We start from the raw sequence: 22980 nt of genomic DNA on the forward strand, positions 1-22980 counted from the left end.
TTATTCCTCGGTTGTATACATAACATATGTTTTAGGGTTCATAAATTTGCTGTCCCAAATACAAATACACATCTTTTCTTATGTTCTTAGGCACATTCAAGTGTATGAATCCAAGGATTAAAACAAAGTACTATTTATATCAATCAATATTTATCTTGCTACTTTCTCTCACCTTTACCTCTTGATGTCACAACAGTATATCTCCAGGGTTGCAGTTACTTTGCTTTCAAGTTCTCTTTCAATCCACTCCTACATTTTCTTACTGTTTCTCTCAGCCTCCAATAGAACCATTTATTACAGTATTGTGAGCATGAAATGCCAAGGTAAATTTACTGCCTATCAGTGGTACTTTAGAAAGGATGACCAAATGCTGAGCAGTCAAATGCAAACATTTTCTTAGAGTGCAAATTACTGGCCATCTGCACTTTACCTACAATGTCTTCTGATTGATGGGTTATTAATAGGCAGAAATTCCACCCAGGTCTAGTTTTACTCCATTTATGCAATATTTTAGAATGTCCAGAAAAACATTCAATGTTGAATTCAATCTCAACTTTTAAGTTAGTTTTCTGAAGTTCTCTTAAACGAGCTTACAGAAAACTGGCTTCAAAATTAATGCTGTATTTAAGAAGGGACAAAAATCACCCACCGGTTCTCACTCCTGGTATTTATCTTGTGCCTTCTTTTGCAAGTTTAAATTTACACACCATGCAGATTAATGGATCATTCATTTTATCTCCTGTTGTGGGATGTTTCAGCTGCAGACTACCTGCTGTGGTCACTTGCTTAACAGTCACAACATGTCAAAGCAGCTTTGAGATGTTTCAACACAATAAGATACTATGACAAATGCATGTCCAATAGACATGAAGAATAGCCATGTGTACAAAACGCCAACAAGCAATCAGTGCTGGGATGTCCTCCCGACGTGAAAGGCGCTACACATATGTAATTTTGTTGTTGTTGTAATCCAGTCTGAGCTGGAGAATGGGAGTGAATATTGAATGGGGTTAAGAAAAGGTTAATTTCTTGCTTTACATTAGATTTGAGTCCCACGCTTTCTGACTTTGATGTTCTATTTGTCAGCAATCTCCTACTACACGTATGATGTGAGGTGTATTTCATTGCCTTCCTTTATTTAAGAAATCAAAAGCGTTATTTTCCCCAATGGCCACTTTTTTCCTTTTGCCAATTTCAGCTTAGGTTAGTCTCTCATTTAATAATATATAATAATAATACTGTATTTATTATATAGTCTCTCATATCACTTTATGTTACATATTCTCCAATATTCCTCCTTCCTCTTCATTGAATTTTTAATTTCTTTCCTTCTGATGCTATCTTTAATCTCCCTACTTTAGCAATTGGTTTCTGCTTTTGATGGGCACCTCTGAACATCTATATGGTAAGTGTATAATTTGCATCCTCTTTAACATATTTCTCAAGAGCTTTCCGGATTTGCTTAATATTTTTTGATCCTCTCTTTCTTTCTCAATGTATCCTCTTCACATTTGCCTTGAAATCAGCTCTGCTGATCTCCACTTCATTAATGTCATCGTCACTTTTTCCGGACTATGTGCTACAATTTAATTCATGTGTATAAAATGGTAATTATTATCAGTTGATTCTGGCCTTGTTTTTTTTGTTAAACAATAACTTTTCTGTTTAATTACTGTGAGTGAGGGGAGGGTTTAGTGTCCACTGCAAACATTAGGTGTAGATACTGGAGGTAGAAATGACAAGGGCGTCCAGTTGTGAATCTTTCGATTTGCGCTTGGAATGGTATTTCTCAATGTAAAAACAAAGCATTAATAACTTTGGTAATAATGTTGGGATAAGGATATCTGCAACGCACCATATACAGAAAGGACTTAAGAAAATGGTAATCAAAACTGAATTCAACCAATCAAATTCTGGCCACTCTAAAATAAAACTAATATATGTTAATAGAGCAAATCCAAGTAGAACTTTAGCCCACGTGTTTCTATTTCATTAGAAAGCGAAGTTAAAGCCTTGAAGAAATGTACACCGTAATTTTTTTTCTTCCTTTTTACTTTGTGTTAATATTATGAGCCAAATGAAGTAGAGAATTGCTAATTCTCTTCTTACGTATGTAGTTTTGGTATCTCGGCATAACAATGTCATGTTAGAATCGTCACCCGGAACAGAAGGAAGTGACAGATGGATGGACATTTTAAAATGACTCATTTCCTGGTAGAAATGTGTCAAAAGAAGAGATGGACTGAAGACCAGCAGGGTGAAGCCACAGGGGCAGCCAGAATCTAAGCATCACCTGCAGAGACATTAGTAGAAGCATGGGTTGCCCCGTGTAAATCTGTGAATAAAAGCAACAGGTTATCAAGTTGATCAACATATTCGCATCCCTTTAAAGGCACACTTGAGAGTGGGAATTTATCATATTAAAGAAATATGGGCATTATTTGGTCCTATTAAGCTACCTAACATCATTTTAGATAATGTATGTAAGACTAGTCACTAAACAAATGCTCTTCCTTTCTATTCATGGTGTTTTCCTGTTTCTTATGATGTCTCTACTGGTTTCACTAATCCTGACTGTTAGGCTAAGTGTTACATCTGCTTGTTATATCCTGCAGTGTAATTAACACTGCTGAAAAATCGTGTTAATCATGGCACCTGCAATTTTTAATTGCTAGCTCAAGTTTTAACAGTTTCTTTGGTAGCTATTCACTTGAGATTATTTTTATATATAAGAAACATACACAAAATAACAAACACAAGATGGAATAGATTTATCCAGCGCTTTGGGACGTCTTCCTGACTTGAAAGGCGCTATACAAATGTAATTTTGTTGTTGTTGTTGTTGTTAGCATATCACATTGAATTTTTAATGGCATTTTATAAAAAATCCTGTAACTGGTAAATCCTGTGAAGCATTTTGAGACATCATCCTAATGTGAAAATACAAGTATTAATTATTATTAATAATAAAAAATATACATAGTGATATCAAAAATTGCCATTATTATAGAACTCAGCATTTTTGACTCCTTATTAACTATACAGCCTTGATTAACTGCAGTATATTTGGAATTCTGTCTGGTTAGGATCCTGTTAAACAGGGGAAAGAAAATAAATCCTGTGGTACAATATATGCTTTATTCTATGCTTAAACACATTGCAAACTTGAATATGAATTGGGAACTTAAGATGTACAATTCAGCTTTTTTATACAATGTATAATAGTTATCAATTCAGCATAGTGCGGCAATAGTGTTTCATTTCAGCAAAATGCTTTCTATTATTTCTCTGTTCATGCGGACTGAACAGGATGCACATAAGTTTCCAGATATGATTCTGCACTAGGCAAGCAAAACATCTATAATGAGATGCTATGTTTATTGAAAGATTTCCAGGTAACATTTCCATTCTCTTTATGTTATAACTAGCCCCAAAAGTGGATTGTTAACTCGCTCTAGGATGATGCTAACAAATTTAAGCTCTGAACCCTAAGGCAAGCAGTCTTCTGTTTGAAATGTGTCTGTGTATTCAGCGATGTGACAGCTTTGGATTTTTTCCCTCTCTTTTGCTGCTTTTCATTCTTGTGAAACCATTGCAATAATAGACTTTGAATTAAGAAGAACATAATTCTGTTGTACCTAGCAAAATAAATCACTTTTAGCACTGACACGCGAAAGAATAGAGGGGTATCGGAGTGAGAGAGGGGATCAGGAGGGATGAATGCCCGGTATTGTGAAATCTGTGGAATTTGTTGTAATCAAATGGAATCATCAGAGTCCATTTGCTCAGAAGGCTGATTATATAACCAGGACCAAATACTGTGTGGTTAATAAATAAGTAATGATCCATTGCCTGGAATTCTTTGTCCAGCTCTGATTTGTCAACTGCACAAATCTGAGGGCACAAACTGTTCACCTACCAGCTTGTTATATTTAAACTGGACTTGCAATGAAGTGATGTTTTGTGGATCTCTTGGTTTTAATCTGATATTGGTGTAAGATATACGAATACTGGAGGGTGTGGGTTCCACACTGCAAAGTGACTGCGGGCGTCCTGATAATACACCGCAACAATTATAACGTCCGAAATAATTTACCTCACACCACCACCAACAACTTTCATTCATATAGCAGCCTTCACTCGGGTCAGAATCTCGAAGCATTGAACAGTGGCGGCGGCTGACTCCGAGCCAGGGAGGTGACCATGAGCACGTTCACAGAGGAAGGTCTTCAGTCATGATCTGAAAGCGAGAGAATGGAGGGTGTGGATTCCACACTGTACCAGATTCCATATCACAGGTATAAAATTTCCTCGGGAACTCCCATTCTTCTGGAAACGCATTCAAACACCAGGGAAATCATCGGTTGTCAATTCCAAGGGCTCAGGTTGGCAGCATTTCACAGAAAATATACTGGTACGCAGGTAGAAAATGATATAAAGGGATTGGCTGAAGAGCCAGACACAGCCAAACCAGAAGGGGTTTGGAGATATCAGCCTTTTTCACTTGAATGTTGCAGAACTTGAATGTTGCAAATACCTTGTAATCTCACACCTTCTAGTTAGAAAGGTATATTTAGATAGTGAAGGTAATTCACAGCATATGTGTGACTTGACAGTTCATCCTGACATCTAAAAACTTTTGAATTATTGACTGAGGTCTTGGAGTGAGTTCTTCTATCCTGGGGAGTCATGTATTTTTAGAAGCTCCTGACAATGCAGAGCTCATGTGCGGTACAACTCCATCGTGGAGTCCTGTAGCTCAGTGGTTAGAGCTCTCGCCTCGCAAGCAAGTGACCTGTGTTCTATTCTCCGGCAGGACGAAATGTTGGGCAAGTTTCCTTTCTCCACACGCCTCTGTTTACCTAGCAGTAAGTAGGAACCCAGTCGTTAATTGAGCAGCAGATCGCTTTTCCTGGGATAATAATCCTTTTAAAAAAAATTTGGTCACTCAATCCACGATTGTTTGTGGGACACTGTTGTGCGCAATTGGCTGCTGAGTTTCGTCCACAAGTATACAGTCCACTTTACAGTACGTTCTTTACAGATACTCTGTGAAGCGCTTTGAGACGTCCAGATGTGAAAAGCGCTATATCAAATGCAAGGATTATTATTATTGCTGTTGTTGATTACTATTATTGTTGATTACTAATATTTTGGTAGCCATCGACTTGCCGCCAAGGCTATGTAAGACGTCATCATTGACCTTGTGATGGATTCAGCTCAATTACCTCAGAATCTCCAAACTTGTTTTGCAATGGTTGAGCGTTTTCACCGTGTGCCATATGACAAAAGGTTCCTCAAAAGTAATTGTGTGTAAGTGAAGAATTATCCGCACATGGCCCCACAATACATCATTCAATGACAAATTTCACAAAGTGTATATGAGTGATCTCAAAATAAATGTGGCTGTGAGATTATAGAAAACAATCTCTTAATTCCCCACAAAATTGTTCAAACAATACAATGGCCAATTCTTTCCCAGTTCCATCATTTCCAGTTCAAAACGTTATTACGTGATATCATACACATAACCATATTACTGCAATATTTTACAAAATCGGATCTGGTACAGATGAATGATAGGGAATAACAACAGAACTGAAATATTCATAAATCATAAATAATGGATGAAGGAAACTCAGCAAGCATTTTAAAATGTCTTGTTTTTTTGTTTTTGATGCTATGTGCATTAAAGAAAGATAACACAGTCACTGGTTAAAGCAATGTAACACTAGTTAAGTTTTTTTAAAAAAAAGCTTGGAGCACTCTTTTGTCCAAATGTTAAAGAGACAATGTGTAAGTTGTGTTTCGTTTTGATACTTATTAAACAGTAGAATGAATACCAGTGAATCTGTCATTTTAACTTTCCAGATAGTGACAGAACTCTGAGACAGAACACTGTAGGGTCTAAGTTACACTGATAGCTAAGTGAAAATGGTGATGGTTTTCACTATGCCAGTGCAATTTCCCATTGTGATTTTGCATTATAAAGATCTACTACAGTGAACTGTAGTTTTCGGTATCAGTGTGAAATAATCCCGAGTGTGTTAACATGTGGTGAATGTTAACATTCTGTACACATTTTTTAATACTAATTTCATTCAGTCACGTCAGCAAGTTAAGAATGTAAGGAATGTTTTGGTAGGAGTTTCTTCCCTTTCACAAACTCGGTAGATTATGAACCTAGATAATGTGATTATATTAAAAAGGACAGTGTAATGTCGCTCGTTTGAGCGGCACATTGTGTCCACAGAAAATGCATGGAATCGCCTCCAAAAAGATGGATACATACAGTTCACAGTGAGCTATACAAACCAAAAAAGCTTCAGGTTCAATCCCTGCTCTGTACTCAATTAGATGACATCACATATGTGATAGCAATGAGCGGATTGATGCAACTGGATTTGTGTCTGCAGGACTAAAAGGAAATCAACCAGATTTATGGCCCTTCATTGCTATCTAATGATCTGTTTGCATTGAGTTTATGGGAATCTGGGTGGGTTTGGGGTTTAGCCTTGAGGTTGCCCAGAATCACATTTCAAGATTGACTGCTTTGAAAACGTTTTTGTAGTCCAACAAAGGCCATAACACTGTTCCAAGTTAAAATTGAGAAATTGGCCATTTGGAGTGATCATTCAGCTCAAAAATACATCTCTCAGTTTGGCAACAGTGGTACGGCAATGATAAGCAATGGGAAGTAAAGGTGTGATGAACCTGATCTGCTGGATGGATTTACAAGCCCACTGCCAGACTAACTCATTCAGTTTATTTTAATAGAAGACCCAGCCTGGAATGAAAAAAATACTTGAACTCACGATGGGAAAACTCAAAATGACAGAATCCATATTGTCCACAAATGTGGGGTCAGGGACATTGTAACTCAATTTCAAACTCTGCCAATAGTACTTAAAGGATGCAGTTTGAACCCATTCGGAGCACAAAGGTAACATCATACATGCTTTATACATGACCACTGTACCATAATAGCCTGTTTATACAATAGAATATTATTGTTAGGGTATGTAAGTAATAGTAATATAATGATCCTTGCATTTGGTATAGCACGTTTCATATCAGAAGGATTTCCCAAAGCGCTGCACAGGATATATTGTAAAGTAGTTTGCAATGAAGCCATGTTACATATCTAAATCTGTCAGGTAATGAAGCCATCTTGCATATGTGATCTGTAAAAGTTCATTACAGTTCACATTATTTACATCATTAATTTGACCCCAGTTAATGACACAAATAATCCAACTTCAGTTTACAAAGTTTAGGTTATTTGACTTCCTTCTCTGGACAACTTTACTTTTAGAAAAAAATGTAGATGCCTGGGAAATCAAAAATTCAGCATAAGGCACCTATCTCTGAGATCTTTTTCTTTTATGTTGAAATGATGTACAGAAAATATCTGTCAGACTGGAGGCGTAAAGTAATGCATCATATCTCTCTGTCAGAGTTGTAGAATGGTTTGCGTTTTATGTTATCAACAAACAGTGCAACTGTTTTGATCGATCAGATGCTTCCACTAATCTAGCTCATATGATCTGATGAGATGGGCTTCAATTAACTTTGAAAGACATTGTGGAATCAATTTAACCCTTTCACTCAAGCATTATTGTTCTCAACCACTGAAGTGACTAGTTTCAGGAGACATCCCACTTTTGGTAATTGAACATTATCTAATTATATTAAATATTCAGCCACAGGGTTAAAGTACCTATTAGCAAACACATTTTTATTATTGTCTTTCCTCTTCATATCTCAAGTAGAATAGTGTGATGATATATTGGGTGACTCTATTGTACTGTTATTCTCAGACTAACAGATGAATAAGGTATTTCACAGATCTACTCAATTATAGTCAGTTTAAGCCTAATCAAGAACATTATACATCTTCCTTTCTCTCGGCTTTTCCTGGCTAATGAGCCAAACATGACTGAAAAACATTATCTAATAACTCCTGCAATTTTGTAAAATACCATAAAATGGGTAGATTCTGAAAGGCTGAAATGTGAATCATATTCCGATTGACAAACTGATTGCAGACATCAGGATGAATTGCTGCTAAATCTCTTGAGAAACAATATTTACCTGGAATTTAAAAATAGACCAATAGTGTCTATTTCTCCGAGGCTCTGCAGTGAATAACATTTAAGATGTTAACCTCTGCATGGATCTACTGTCCAGCAAATCATACTCTGTGTGGGCTGTGGTGTCCTTTTCTATAACCCTGGCGCTGCACGCTTCTGCCTATTTGACAAATCTGGCAGAAGCAGGTTACATGGAGGATCTAGATACATAAAGCACAAAAGGGATGTGACCTGTTTTCTGGGAAATATACATAAGCCCAGCATTATTTCATGGATGATTGCTCCTCTAAAAAATCATTTTTATTCCATTGAAGTATTCAGAAACTCTACCTGTTGGGGGATGGGTAAGAGAAAGACATTAAATCTCCAATTCCACTTTCTTTGCTGAAGCATCACCATTCCTACTTATTTTTTCCATTGTACATTACAGTTGTTCCCCCAACTTGTTCTTCAATGCCCACTAAACCTGCACTGCATGTGCACTGAAACCCAATATTTACTGTGAGTTAATTTTCAGTGAAAGTGCACTATTTTTATGTTCAGAGCAACACTGGTCCATAAAAATAGAACAGATAAGGGCTATCTGGATTCATGTAACAATTTGTTCGTGCTTAGATCTATGTCACATGCCTTAATAAGTCCAACATGTTTCACTGTACACACATTTATTAAACTGCAATCCACCTCAGTGACCTGTAACCTTTTGTCGTGTGGTTTATATAATTAATAGCTTCTTAATGATTTGAAATCACACAATAAAAAGCCTTAGAATGCTAATAACCTGTTCAAAAAAGGTGAGAATAAGCTGCTGAGACCTTTACTTCCACAGCACAGATTGTGATGAATATATGATGCTCCCACTGAGGTGTGTAGTTGTCTACCATCTGTTTGCTTTGTTTTTGGAAAATAAAAAAAATACTTTGCTTAAACACTGAATATATCTTGAGGAAGAGACAGTCTCCAGGCTTGAAAGGTATTGCACTAAATGTAAGCATTAATAGTCCTAATAGGCTATTGACGGATATTAGTATATACTGTAAAGTGCATCCTTCATCAGGATTTCACAAGATATACTGTAAATTATGTGACTATATTTTGTAGGTTAAAATGGCTAGTTCAAACATTTTGTGTTGGTTGTATTTAAAATAATACCCATTTTACTTGAGGATGAAAATAGTGCAGTTCTGGTGCAGCTCCTATTTGTCTCATTTGAGCTTCCTCGGTTAAATCAGAATATTAAACTCATTCTCAATCAGATATAAAATAATGGCTGGGAGATTTTCAAACATATGATCCATATCATTTTCCAGGACTCTCTAGAATTCCCTAGTAATATCTGCCAGTCAGAGAGGCTTTATTCATAAATTAAATCACTAAAACCTTAAACTTAGACAATTGATCCATTCTTAATGTTTCTTCAGTCAATTTTCCTTTGTGTAGACCTACCCTGACTCTAAAGTATTTAACATTCCTGGAGAAATAGATCCTAGCACTACCATTCACTAAATTTCAATTATCCTTCATATAAATAAATATATTTTTACATTCAATATTTATGTAAATATTCATTTGTAAACTTCTTAAAAATGTCTCTAAGATTACAAGACCTTAATGAATAAGAATACATCCGCAGCAAAGGCATGACTTTCATGCTTGGATTTGGTTTCATCAATGTAAATCCTATGCTTCATTGTTGTGAAGTACAAAGCATAATATTACAAAGAATTAGTGACAGCAGATCCTCTTGTTTAACTCGTCACCTGGTTCTGATCTTCGTGTTTACCTTGCCTGTCTGAATTGTCATACAGTTCTCTTTGCAAAGATTTAAGACCAACTCTATAAAATCACGAGCAATGCCTTATGTACAAGCTGCTGATTGACTGTTTAAAAGTCTTTGTTAAATCAACAAAACGTCTGTCTGCAGATTTTGCAATCTAGAATATTTGCAATGTTCTAGTGTGCATCTTGCTGCTGAAATCAAATCTCTTAATGGTGGATTTAAGTTAGAACACTTTTGCTAAAATCTTTGTAAGTAACCATGGTGGAACAGGTACAATTGTGATAGGCTGCAATTATTTATAACTTAATTATTTGGAGCTGTGGATGATTATTCTACTGCTAAGAAATGATTCTTTGATTTTTGCATCTTATTTCTGCATTTAATAATTGTATCAATATATGATCCTTCAAGTGCTCTTGACGCTACACTGCATGAGAGGCACTATAAAAATGCAAGTTGTTGATGTTATCCTTTGTGAAGTGTACTATATAAATGCAAATTGTTGTTGTAATACTTAACTTAAGTTCACTTAAACTTCAAATTGGGAAGGAAACAGAGGTGCTATAAGTGGAGTGAACCTGAAATGAGGGGAGACTGTTTAAGAACAGTATGTGATACGATTATTATTATAATTTGATTATTCCAATGCCCTCCTCACCGTATTTTCCAACCGCCGCAGACCAGACGGAACTCTATGGAGTGTGCCTTCATTTGTGTCAGGCTCCATGAGCCCATCACTGCAGCCTCGCTTGGCTCCACTGGCTTTGCATCCACTTGCGGATCAAATTCAAGATCTTCACCCTCACATTCAAATCCCTCCACAAGCTCATCCCCTCTGCCACCTCCTTCAACCCTTCCTATTTGGCTGCTCACTTCATCCTCACTTTCTTTCAAAAATGGACCATGATATTTTGTTTCCACAAATTGGCTTGTCTGTCTCCTTAAATATGTGTATTGAATATGCTAACTATTATATTATATTATATAGAAAAATATGCTAACTATCTTTTTCCTTCATTTCTTATTTAACCTCTCCTTTAAAAAGTCCTGTTTTGAATATTGCTTCTGTTGGCAAAATATTTCAAAAGCTGTTGTGTTCTAGAATTGCAAAGGCATCACATATGGATCTCTTACTTCTGTGTTCATTAACACTCCTTTCTGCACCATCAATCAGTTGGTGAAAGTCTTTCATTGACTTGCATTTCCTAATTTTAGATCTAAAGCTTCTTTGATCATGGATCGGACGAAAGGAAGTATGTAAATAAAATCTCTTCCTCTTTGGTGTTATCCTATCGTTCATCACTCATTTGCCATTCCACTTCCTGCAATCTAGCGCTCTCTCTATCATTAATCTTAGTCAAAACTCTTCTCTACTTAGCAGCAATTGGTTTATTCATTTTAGATGGAAATCATATTTAGATTTGTTTTTTACTTCCGTCCTATCCTCTTTTTAAGCTTTAATAAGACATTTACTTCTTCAGACAGTTTGGAAATGTGCATCACTATTTTATTATTAATAAAATAATATTATTAATAACAGATATTAGAAAATATCTAATGACGCTGATATTTTCCTATGCTTGTTGCATTCTTGCATTTTAGATAATTATTTGGGGAGGACAAGTTTTCAGGGCTATGGGGAGAGAGCAAAGGAGTGGAATTGAATTGGAAAGTTATTTTCAAAGAGCTGGCACAGATACGGTGGGCCAAGTGGCCTCCTTCTGTGTTGTATAATTCTATGATTCTATGATTCCATATCGCACCTTATCCCATCGTTGAGGAGTCTCAATGCGCTTCACAGGATATACTGTAAAGTGGATTGACTGTGTATTTTATGGGGGAAAATGACAGTTAATTGTGCACAGCAATGTCCCACAGACAGCCATGAAATGAAGTTTATTTGGGGGATTGTTAGCCAGGACACCGGGAAAAATTCTCTTCTCTTTTTGAATAGTGCAATGGGATCTTTAACATCCTGAACAGGCAGAGGTTTAACTTCTCATCTGAAGGCAAGCACTCGACAATGCAACACACCATCAGCACTGCATCAGTGTGTCATCTTAGACTAGGAGATTCCAAATCCCAAAGTGGGGTTTCGGAATCGGAGGCGAGAATGCTACACTGAACCAGAGTAAATCTAGACTCGGAAGAAATTTCAACCAAAGATTCAATTAAGGAATTAGTACATTTGTGGGTATTCCTTCTGCTAACACAATGAATGGGTTTAGGAATACAGCAAGTTGTGCCCTATTGTGTTAGAAAGAAGTGGGTTCAGAGATATAATATCTTTATTGAATAAATAGTCTGATTGAATCAGAGTTTCCTGTAGCAGAGACCAAGGGAATTAAAATGACTCAATTTGTGCATGTTGCATTCAATTTTAAAAACGTAGTAACAACAAATGTGAACTACCTTACTGACTTGCCTTTGTTAATAATAAATAATAATAATAATCGTTGCATTTCAAATCAGGAGGACATCCCAAAGCGCTTCACAGGATGTACTGTGCTCTGTAATCAAAACATTCCACTCAATTTATGTGCCTATTTATTTTAATTTGCAAGTACCACATGGCCAGCATTCACAAAGGTCAAAGTTGATATCTTTTACATCAATAGTTGCCACAGAAAATGGGTGGGGGGTGGGGGAATGGGAGGGATTTAATAAAATAAACCCTTTGTTTCTTGGTATTTATTTTTATTCGACGCATGCTACTGTTGTTAGTTGCCCCCTTTTTTCCATTTTTAATTTTATTTTTGGCATTATGCTCGGCACTAGACCTCTGTACTGTACAGTATATTTAGGGTATACTTTTATCCTTCACTTCTTTCCCATTACATATTAGATTACTTTTTTTACATTACCTTTAAGTGTTCTATTTTATACATTAAATTTTCTGTTTCACCCCACTGACTACAAATGGCTGGAAAGTTTCAGTTTAAATGGCTTCTTTTAAGCAGTTCTACATTTGGATGCGATTGAACAACCAATTTGTTCCACGAGTGAGGAAAATTAATCGAGCTGGTCATTCTACCTCCATGTATATTCTGCTGATACACCCAGTGGGGATTCATTTTACTGAAATAAACAAGACTGTTTGTTTAATAAAATCAACTGAATTGGGGGATGACAGACATAACTGAAAATCTTAAATTCTCTCTGTATCCTTTGAGCATCCCTTCAGCTCTCTATTTATGTACATGGCCATCAATTTGAAGCTCTACTACATGGAATTAATGTGAACAACAAGTATAACTTCCGATGTTTAAATCAATAACGAAAAATTATTTTACTTCTGCAGTTGTCAAAAAATAATTTGAAGGTGTCAGGTTGATCCCTGGTCTACGGTCTGTTAGTGGATCTCAGCTAGGTCGGAGTTGGGGGCCTACACAAATCTTGGGTTAGAAATCAGCTAACGTCCCATTACTAATTGATACTGGTGAGCTCTGCTGGAAACGATTGTATGTGGAACGTTGAATAGATAGCTGACACCGAGAACATAGAACGATATAAATTGATACCGCAGAAGAAGGCCATTTTGCCCACATGTCTGTACCAGCTCCATCAAGCAATCTTTCAGTCCCACTTGGCTTCCCTTTCCTCATATAACAACAACTTGTACTTATATAGCGCCCTCCATGCAGAGCGCTTAACAGTGGCGGTGCCTGACTCCGAGCTGCTGGTGGGGGAGGTGGTCAAAAGCACGGTCGGAGAGGAAGGCCTTCAGGCAGGACATGAGAAGGGGAAGAGAGGGGACAAGGTGGAGGGATTGAGGGAGAATGTTCCAGAGTTTGGGATCGTAGTGGCTGAAAGCGTGACCTCTGATGGTGGGTCGGAGGGTGCGAGGAATGAGCAGGAGGCTGGTGGCAGTCGAGCGGAGGCACCAGGTGGTGGATTGGGGAGCGTGGAGGTCGGAGAGGTAGGGAGGTGCCAGAGAGTGAAGGGATTTGAACCCAAGTGTGAGGATCTTGAAGTCGATCATACCCTTGTATCTGACTCTTTTTAAGGTGTCTGTCTATTTCCCTCTTGAAGGCCAATATGGATTTTGCCCCAGCTATCGCTCTCGAACATTCCATATCCTGCCTAATCTGTGCATGAAACAATTTCTCCTAACCTCGACACTTGCCCGTTTACTTAAGTTGATGCCCTCTACTTGCTGTCTGAATGAACACCTGAAGGATGCTCACTTAAGTGACCAGGTAACAACCACTAATGTTTTTGAAGTGTATGTGGAACCATAGGCCACCACGGGTCAGTGCCTTCAGAAGAAGAAGAGATAAATTGGGAAGGGGGAAAAAAAACAGATGTTAATTTTTAGTGGAGATACTGGCAATCGTAAAGCATCTGTCTGATGAGTGAATCAGGCATATCCATTCTAAATGATGCTACACATCCATTTCTGCATCTTTCACGAGCTTGAAATGCTCAGAAAATATTCCTTCAGAAAGGGGTATATATTGACTGCAGATTGTTTCCCCAACCCCAGCAGTATCTGTTGAACCTTTTGGAAATCTCTGGCATACCCCCGACTTCAAGATCACCAGATGCATGAAATGTTCTCCTTTCTCATGTCCCGCAAACACACTAACAGTATAAAAATCAGATTTCTTGGTGTGTCTGAAGTTTCTGCTAACAATACGCAGCAACAGATTTGACACTCGCAGCAAAATAGAAATAAGCTTCAAGTAAACTAAAGCTGTTCCAGTGCATGACTGCCCTCATATCCAGTGTTTGCAGAGAGTCTGTGTGATTACCAAAAAAGTCCACTATTGATAAAAAGAAAAATACAAGTAAACACAATAAATTATTTTTCTAATTATATTGGAAAATAAATACCAGCAGCCAGATAAGGATATGCTTTCAATAACGGTTATCTCTTTCCTTTAATATTGAGTCGGTTTGTTATTCATTTCCTTATTGATCGAAATTTCTCTTTGCTCTGTTTTCCCATTCCATTCCAATCCTAGTGTAGTTCCTTTATATAAACATGATGTATGCATTATATGAAGCATATTTATTATTATTATTTATTAAAAACTCAACGAAAGAGCTGAAACCCTGGCTCTCTGCAACAGGGGCTCTCAATGAGATATCAGCCTGGCTCAGTTGATACTTCCCTCGCCTCTGAGTTGGAGGTTGTGGGCTCGAGCCCCACATTGGAACTTTGAGCTTGTAGTCTTGGTTGCAGTCCAGTGCAATGCTGCATCATTGTCATCCTTTGGATGAGATATTAAACGGAGTATGTCTATCCTTCAACCATCTGCTTGTTCAGATGGACTTCAAATATTCCATGGCACTATTTGAAAAGAAAAGAGAGTTTCTTCTGATGTACTAACTAACAATCTATTTTACCCCCATTCGTTGTTTGTGGGACATGCTCTTACCAAATTGACTGTTGCATTTCCCTACAAATAAACAGTCACTGCACTTTGCAAGAAATCCTTTGAGGTGTGTTGGCAGTGTGGTAAGGCACTATTTCAAATGGATGGAATTATTATTATATTGATCCTTCAACCATTCAACCTGTTATCTACGGTCAATTCATTTTACAGTATATTCTGTGAAGCGCTTTGAAACGTCTAGAAGACACAAAAAGCACTAGATTAAATGCAAGGATTATTTCTGAAGAGTCTTCAAACTGTGCTTGGATCAGGCTTTCTGTATGCTGTAGGTGCAAATATTCATAGATTAAATCTTCATATCACAAGCAATGCAATCAGCCATTCAGCAATTTAATCTGGAACAAAACAGAAAACACTCACACAAAGATAATTAGACTTCTTCAGTGAACTATTATCACTGGATGTAATTTGGCAGCAGAATAATTAGATCTACTATTCTGAGCATTAACACTTTATAATTGGGGAACATTTTATGCTTGAATTGAACTTTTTATGTTACGGTAGGATTAACAATTCAATATAGTTGATGCAAATGGAAGACAATTTGCTGTGTTATTTCTATTGTACGATCATGTATGCATTTTTTCTGGAGCTCACTCTAATAACTACATTACATTTGTGTTTGCTTTTATACATGCAAGTTTACGATATTAATGTCCTTATTGGATAAAATGTATTACATATATATTAAAGAGCAGCCCAAAGATGTATACTCCATATTACAGTAAATCATTTGAGATGCTTTGAAACATTCTCCCAATGTGAAAGGCACTCTAACAAATGTAAGGATTATTATTATTTAATTATTGTTACTTACGCAGCAGGTGGTTCTACCATATGATATCTGAGCAATGAAGCTGCAACTATATTAAAGCTTGTCATGTCTCTGATATGTATGAACACTGTATTAATACAACGTGTGTACTGTTTCCTCACAGAATGATTTTTTTAATTCACATGCAGTTTGGACAAATACTTTCAAGGATGTAGAGAACTATCTGTTACAGTCCAGTGATAGAGTTCAGCACATTCTGTTGCTAAAAATGCATGACTAAGGTTCTCCAAGGGAGCATGAAATGTGCTGTTACAGTGGTTTCAAGGCCATTAACTTTACATTGAAACCTCACTCCCTGGTCGCTGACTTTCATCACACTCCCTGATAAGATAATTGACAAGCTAAAATAACAAGGTCTGAATCTTGGGTTTGCGTGGTTTGGTTTACATGTCACATACGAACCTATTGTTTGCACATAGTCCAATAGACTTAAACGCTGCCCAATACAGCAGTAATTGCATTTCAAGGTCCATTTTAACATTAAATTCCACGCCTCACCAGGCTTCTCTTTTCCACCACAAACCATCTCCTCCGTCCACCTTCCCACGCCTCGCCCATCCTCTCCTCAAACTCCAACTGTGAGGAGATGCTGGCCATTCCCTCTTTGAACCCCTCCAATCCGGCTTCCGCGCTGCCCACAGCATGGAAACAGCCCTGGTCAAAGTCACTAATGACATTCTGATATTCTGAACATCTGTGATCAGGGCTTCCTCTGACCCTTGTCCTCCTCGACCTCTCTGCCACCTTTGACACTGTCGACCACTCCATCCTCATACACCGCCTCTCCTCTTTACTTAATCTCCGTGGACCTGCTCTTGCCTGGATCGAATCCTATCTCTCTCACGGTCTCCACTTTGTTGTCTCTAATGGTTTCTCCTCCAGCCCCCACACTGTCACATCTGGCGTCCCCCAGGGCTCTGTTCTTGGCCCTCTCCTCTTTAATATCTACATGCTCCCCCTTGGTGACATCATCTGCAGACATGGGGTCAACTTCCATACGTATGCGGATGACACCCAACTCTATCTTTCTGCTTCCACTCTCAATTCCAGGACCACTGCTGTCCTGACAGACTGCCTGTCGGCATCAAGTCCTGGATGAGGGCAAATTTCCTACAGTTGTATGTGAACAAGACTGAGGCCCTCCTGATTGGCTCGCACCAGCGCCTCAGCACCTCAGGCTCTGGCAACATCAACCTCCATGGTTGCACACTTCAACTCACCTGCCAGTCAGGAACCTAGGTGTCTTGTTCAACCCTCAACTGTCTTTTCTTCCCCACATCCAAGCCATGACCCGCTCTGCCTTCCCTCACCTCTGTAACATCGCCTGACTCCTCCACTACCTCAACCCTCAGGCCATTGAAACTCTTGTTCATGCCTTCATCACCTCCAGGCTCGACTATGCAAATGCCCTGCTTGTGGGCCTTCCCAACTCCTCCCTCCACAGGCTGCAGATAATCCAGAACTCTGCAGCCCGTGTCCTCTCCCGCACCAAACTCCATGACCCCATCTCCCCCACTCTCGCCTGACTCCATTGGCTCCCTATCCTACAGAGGATCCAGTTCAAAATCCTGGTCCTCACCTACAAAGCCCTCCATGGCCTCGCCCCACCCTACCTCTGCGACCTCCTAAACCCCTATCAACTCGTCCGTTCTCTCCGCTCAGCCGGCTCTGGCCTGCTCCACGTCCCCCGACCCACCCGCCCCATCATTGGTGGGAGAGCCTTCAGCCACTCTGCCCCCAACTTCAGGAATTCCATCCCCCAATCACTACGCCTTGTCCCCTCCTTAGCCTCCTTCAAGTCCCACCTGAAAACCTTCCTCTTCAACTATACCATCGGCCACCCCCCTTCCCCTCCCCTCCCTTCTCCCCCCCTGACCCCAACTCAGGTCTGAAATGCTATGTACTGTTCAGAGCCTTGGAACGTCCTCCCAACCTGAAAGGCGTTATACAAATGTAATCTTGTTATTGTTGTTATCATTCTCAGTCAAAGATCTGGAAATGCATTTCAGCCTTTGGAAGACTTCATATTATAGCCACTTAAAAATGGCCATGAGACGAAATTATTACTGCAAAGTGCAGAAAGTGTAGATGGGACTTGTTGCACAATACAATATAAATGAAAGAACTTAGAAATATGAGGTTTTAGTTTTGATACGTGTTGATTCATGTGATATTTTATTTACATAAAAATCTCAACTAATGACTTGCTAAGAGTCTAACACCATTTCAAATGAACTAAGTAATAATAATAATCCTTGCCTTTGATATAGCGCTTTTCACATCTTCTAGACATCGCAAAGTGCTTCACAGAATATACTGTAAAGTGAATTGACTGTATTTGTGGGTGAAACGCCCATTTATAAACTTAGGTTTAAATATATAAACATGGAATAAATTCCACCTGGGGTTAGATTCACTCTATTAATGTGACACCTCAGAGGTGTGGAATTTGGAAAATTGTTGAATTCAGTTTTAACGTCTTACAGAAAACCGGCTTTGAAATCAAATACTCTGTTTAAGAATCTGACAAATTCTAGATGCTCTGAAATGTTACATTAATGGAATAAATGAAGACCCAGGTGGAATTTTATCTCATATATAAACGTAGGCCAAGTAGAGAATTATAAGTCCTCAAATCCATCTTGTCTTAGCCTTGAGACAACTTTGTCTTAAAATCTAAGATGACACAGAATTGCAGAATTTTTTTTAAATGCAGGAGCTGTGCTTTTTTTTTAGGAACTGCAGAAAACTGGCTTCCAAATGAAGACAGACATTTAAGAAGATTCCCATATTCTGTACTTTTTTAAATTTTAAGACAAAATGGTCTTCCAGGCTAAGGACAGGTGGCATTTTAGGCCTTGTATCTGTTCCATACAAATACCAAAGTGCCAACATAAGTAATTTATAAGGGTCAAATATGTCAAGTGAGTGCTGAGGAAACAGTCTTGTTATAGCATATTTTCTACCCAAATTATTACAATCCAGTGCAGAAACTATTCAAATATTTACAATTTGATATTTAATATTTATAAATATTTATTATTCATCCCCAAATGTACTTTGTTTTGAATCAATGAAGAAGTATTGTATGGGTTGCTGACTCAGCCATTGATATTTCATATCATTTCTCCTGAAATTCATATCTTTGTCTTAAGATACTGCTTGTCAGTTTCAATAATTTAGAATCAACTGACTCTCTCTGAACCTGGATTGCTTTCCAGCATATCTTCTTGTACATAATAATAATAATAGTAATCCTTGTACCTGTTACAGAGCCTTTCATGTTGGGAGGACATCATCAAGTGCTTCTCAGGATTAGCTGTCGAGTATATGTATATTACTGTATATGGGTAGTATTTTAGCACACACTTGGGGGCCAAAGTCTTGGCTCTTGTTAGACTTTACCTTGTGCTCTCTGGAATTAGGTAAGCAGGGTGCATCTCTGAGGGAGAGAGTGGGCATTTCATTCCAGATACAAGGAAATTTCCATTTTCCTTGTCACATAAATATGGAGAACTCTGCCTGGTTTGGATATTCTAAAGCATGGTGATGGGTTTCTTCACCTGTCAGACACCCGGCTGACTGAAAAAAATGTTGATCTCTCTTCTAAGTCAGATAAATCCTAACTCTTTCAAAACTTTCACCATTATTCCACTGAAAACTAATTTAGATATAATACACTAGAACCTTTAGTGCACTACGTTACGAGATATGCATGAGGTTGAGGCAACTTTTTCCTCACGTAAAGAATAAAACATAAGAATAACGCCACAAATCTTTCATAACAGAATAAGCCAACTGACCAAATATATTAAATGACAGATCATTTTAAATACAGATTATAATCATGAAATAATGCTTTTTCAAAAGTTGTCAAATGAGATCAAATACATTTTCCTGCTAATGCAGTTGTGGTTTTCTTTGCAGACATGAGGTACTTGTGAGCTGCAGAATTGCAGAAATTGTGCCCGCCTGCAATTCTCTTTTACTGAACAGACCTCGCAAAGCATTTCAGTGGAGGTGTATCCCTTTTTTCAGGTTGCTGTAATATTTCACTATACTTTGATTATCCACAAATTGCCACTTTACGGACAATTGGATTACAAGGAGCTTGGAGCTTGTGTTATTTACTCACAAATAGTATAAGCACCAAACTTCAATCTTATTGATTTTGCTTCTGACAACCCGGCTCTTCTTTTAATGTCCAATAACAGCGAGGAAAGAAATCCCATCAAACCCAAGTCATCAAGAGCTAGAGGTTCAATAATCAGACAATCATATACCTTTCGCATAAACTCTAGGGGGAATCTTGAGTTCAGCGTTCTCGAACGAGTCATGTTCTGCATCTCAATGTGTTGCCTGCATGAACTTCAACTATTTTATCTTTTTGTTCAGTTTTGTTCAGTTGCCAGCAAAGAGGATCTGTTCAGGTGGATGTTAAAGATCCCATGGCACTATTTGAAAAAAGAAGCGAGTATTTCCCAGTGCTCTGGCCAACAATCCCCCAAATAAAATTGGTCACTCTCTCCATGGCTGTTTGCATTTCGCCCATAAAATACCCAGTCATTCCACATTACAGTTGATTGTAAAGTGGTTTGAGTCATCGTCACAATAGGCACTATATCAAATGCAAGGATTATTGTTTATTATAAACTCCGATATGGACTCTTTGGGCTGAATGGCCTGTTTCCATGTTGTACATTTTTCTGTAAAGTTTGATCCAGTTGCAAATTGTGCTCAGGACCCGAAGGAAAATTGCAACTGGTCTGCTCTGGCAGGAGCTAATAACCGCTACCCATAAATCTTGCAGTATAAGTAGTCTAAATCCAGCTTTTCCACATACTCATATCTAGACTAGGGTATATTGCCAATCAGTTTCATCTATTTTAAATTATAAATAATGTTTAAAATGTATTGAGCTTGTATTTCTCTCATTTAATGTAGCAATTCAGATAGAAATGAGTAATGTATCTTCTGCAAGCTTTATTAATTTAAACCTTAACAGCATAAACACTCATTACATTGAGCTTTGAGTTATCACAAATAAATATCTAATTTATTAAAGGAATAAAAAAACAAATGGCAAAGCTATAAAGCCAAATGAAACACAGTTTAAACTTAGAAGTGTTTTGATTTTATTAATTGATCTTTCAATTTCTAAGGTTTTTTTAAAAAAGTATTAACTGTTGAAGTACTGAATTTTTGTATTTATAATACACATGTTCTCTTATTCTGTTTTGAGTTTATCAAGGAACAATGATATAAATACTGCAGAAAGGAACATATCTAAGTGTTTTTTTCACAAATGTTTGTGCAAGGTATAAGCCTGGCTCAGTTAGTAGCACTCTTGCCTGAGTCAGAAGGCTGTGGGTTCAAGCCACATGTAGGTACTTTGAACTCACATAATCCAGTTGACACTCAAGTGCAGTGTTGAGGTGCACTGTATTCTTCAGAAATTAAATTGAGATCCCGCTTGTCTAGTCAGATGGATATTAAAGATCCCACAACACTATTTGAGTTTCTCTTGGTGTCCTGGTCAGCAGATAAGATTAGTCAATTTGGCAAATTATTGAATTCAGTCTTAACTTTAAAGCTGTTTTTCTGTGGTTCTTAAAATCATTTACAGAACTCTAGTTTCAAAAATAAGGTTGTACGTAAGAATTTGCCAACTCTTGGACACTGAAATGTAACACAAATAAAGTAAATCTAGAGTTGGTGGTATTTCTTCTCACACAATTGTTGATTAGATCAAGTTGGACTTTCAAAACATTAAACAAATGAGACATATCAAACCATCAGCTCTTGCAATATTTACTAATACCCAGTCTTAATTCAGGATTCTAGGATAAGCTTTGATAGACAGTTCCTCCAAGCTAATGATAAAATATTTTGTTCAATGTCAATACAATCTAACTGAAAGTGACGTTAAACTAATGCAGTACGTAATTGTTCTGTGTTGAAGAATTAATACAAATTACAACAGCACTGAAACCTGTCATCTTACTACAGAAACCATTTGGCACAGGTACACTTCAGAAATCTGAGATATGATTAAATTATCATTATTTCCAACCCAACAGAAGTCTAAATGTTAATGTTTCCCAAAGCAATATAAATGGAATGATTGAAATGAATGGAGGGAATTGAAAGTCAGGACTATTTAAACCATAGTTCCAGGAACCAACACTTGAGATAGTTTATTTATCTATGTTATAATTTTATACCATACGAGAAGTGTATATTGATGGATTTACTATACCAGATAGTTTTCAAAGCATTAATGATGGTGAGGATTATGTTCTGACAGGCAGGGATCAAACAGGCTGAATGGCTCTTTTCAGCTGAGCCACTCTCATCATCAATATATATCAGTATATTCTGTGAAGAGCTTTGAGACGTTTTGAAGATGCAAGGATTATTATAATTATTGTTGTTGGAAAAAGCAGAAGGTTATTCAGTTCATCGAGCCTGTTCTACCGATGTATTAATCCATGGCAGATGTTTTTCTTGGAGCGAACATTTAAATGCATTTATTGAGCAAAATTGGTATAAAGTATTCAGATGAGAGATGGTGAATACATTGATGTTCAAAAAAAAATCATTATGTTGTAAAAATCTATTATATATAAACAATAGTGAAAAGCACCCCCCCCCCCCTTTTTTTTAGAATACTTCAACAGGGATCAGCACGCATACACTAACTGATTTCCATTCAGCTAAACCATCTTGTTAACTGGTGCAGCAATTAATTAGGTATCAAGAGAAGAGAATTCTCTTTGTGTCGCGGCTAACAATCCCAGATCGAATTAGTCATTCGGTTCAAGACTATTTGTAGGATATTGGTGTTAGCCTTTGAAATACACAGCTCTT

This window comes from Callorhinchus milii, unplaced genomic scaffold (genome assembly GCF_018977255.1).
Source record: "Callorhinchus milii isolate IMCB2004 unplaced genomic scaffold, IMCB_Cmil_1.0 Scaffold15, whole genome shotgun sequence".
NCBI classification, from domain to species: domain Eukaryota; kingdom Metazoa; phylum Chordata; class Chondrichthyes; order Chimaeriformes; family Callorhinchidae; genus Callorhinchus; species Callorhinchus milii.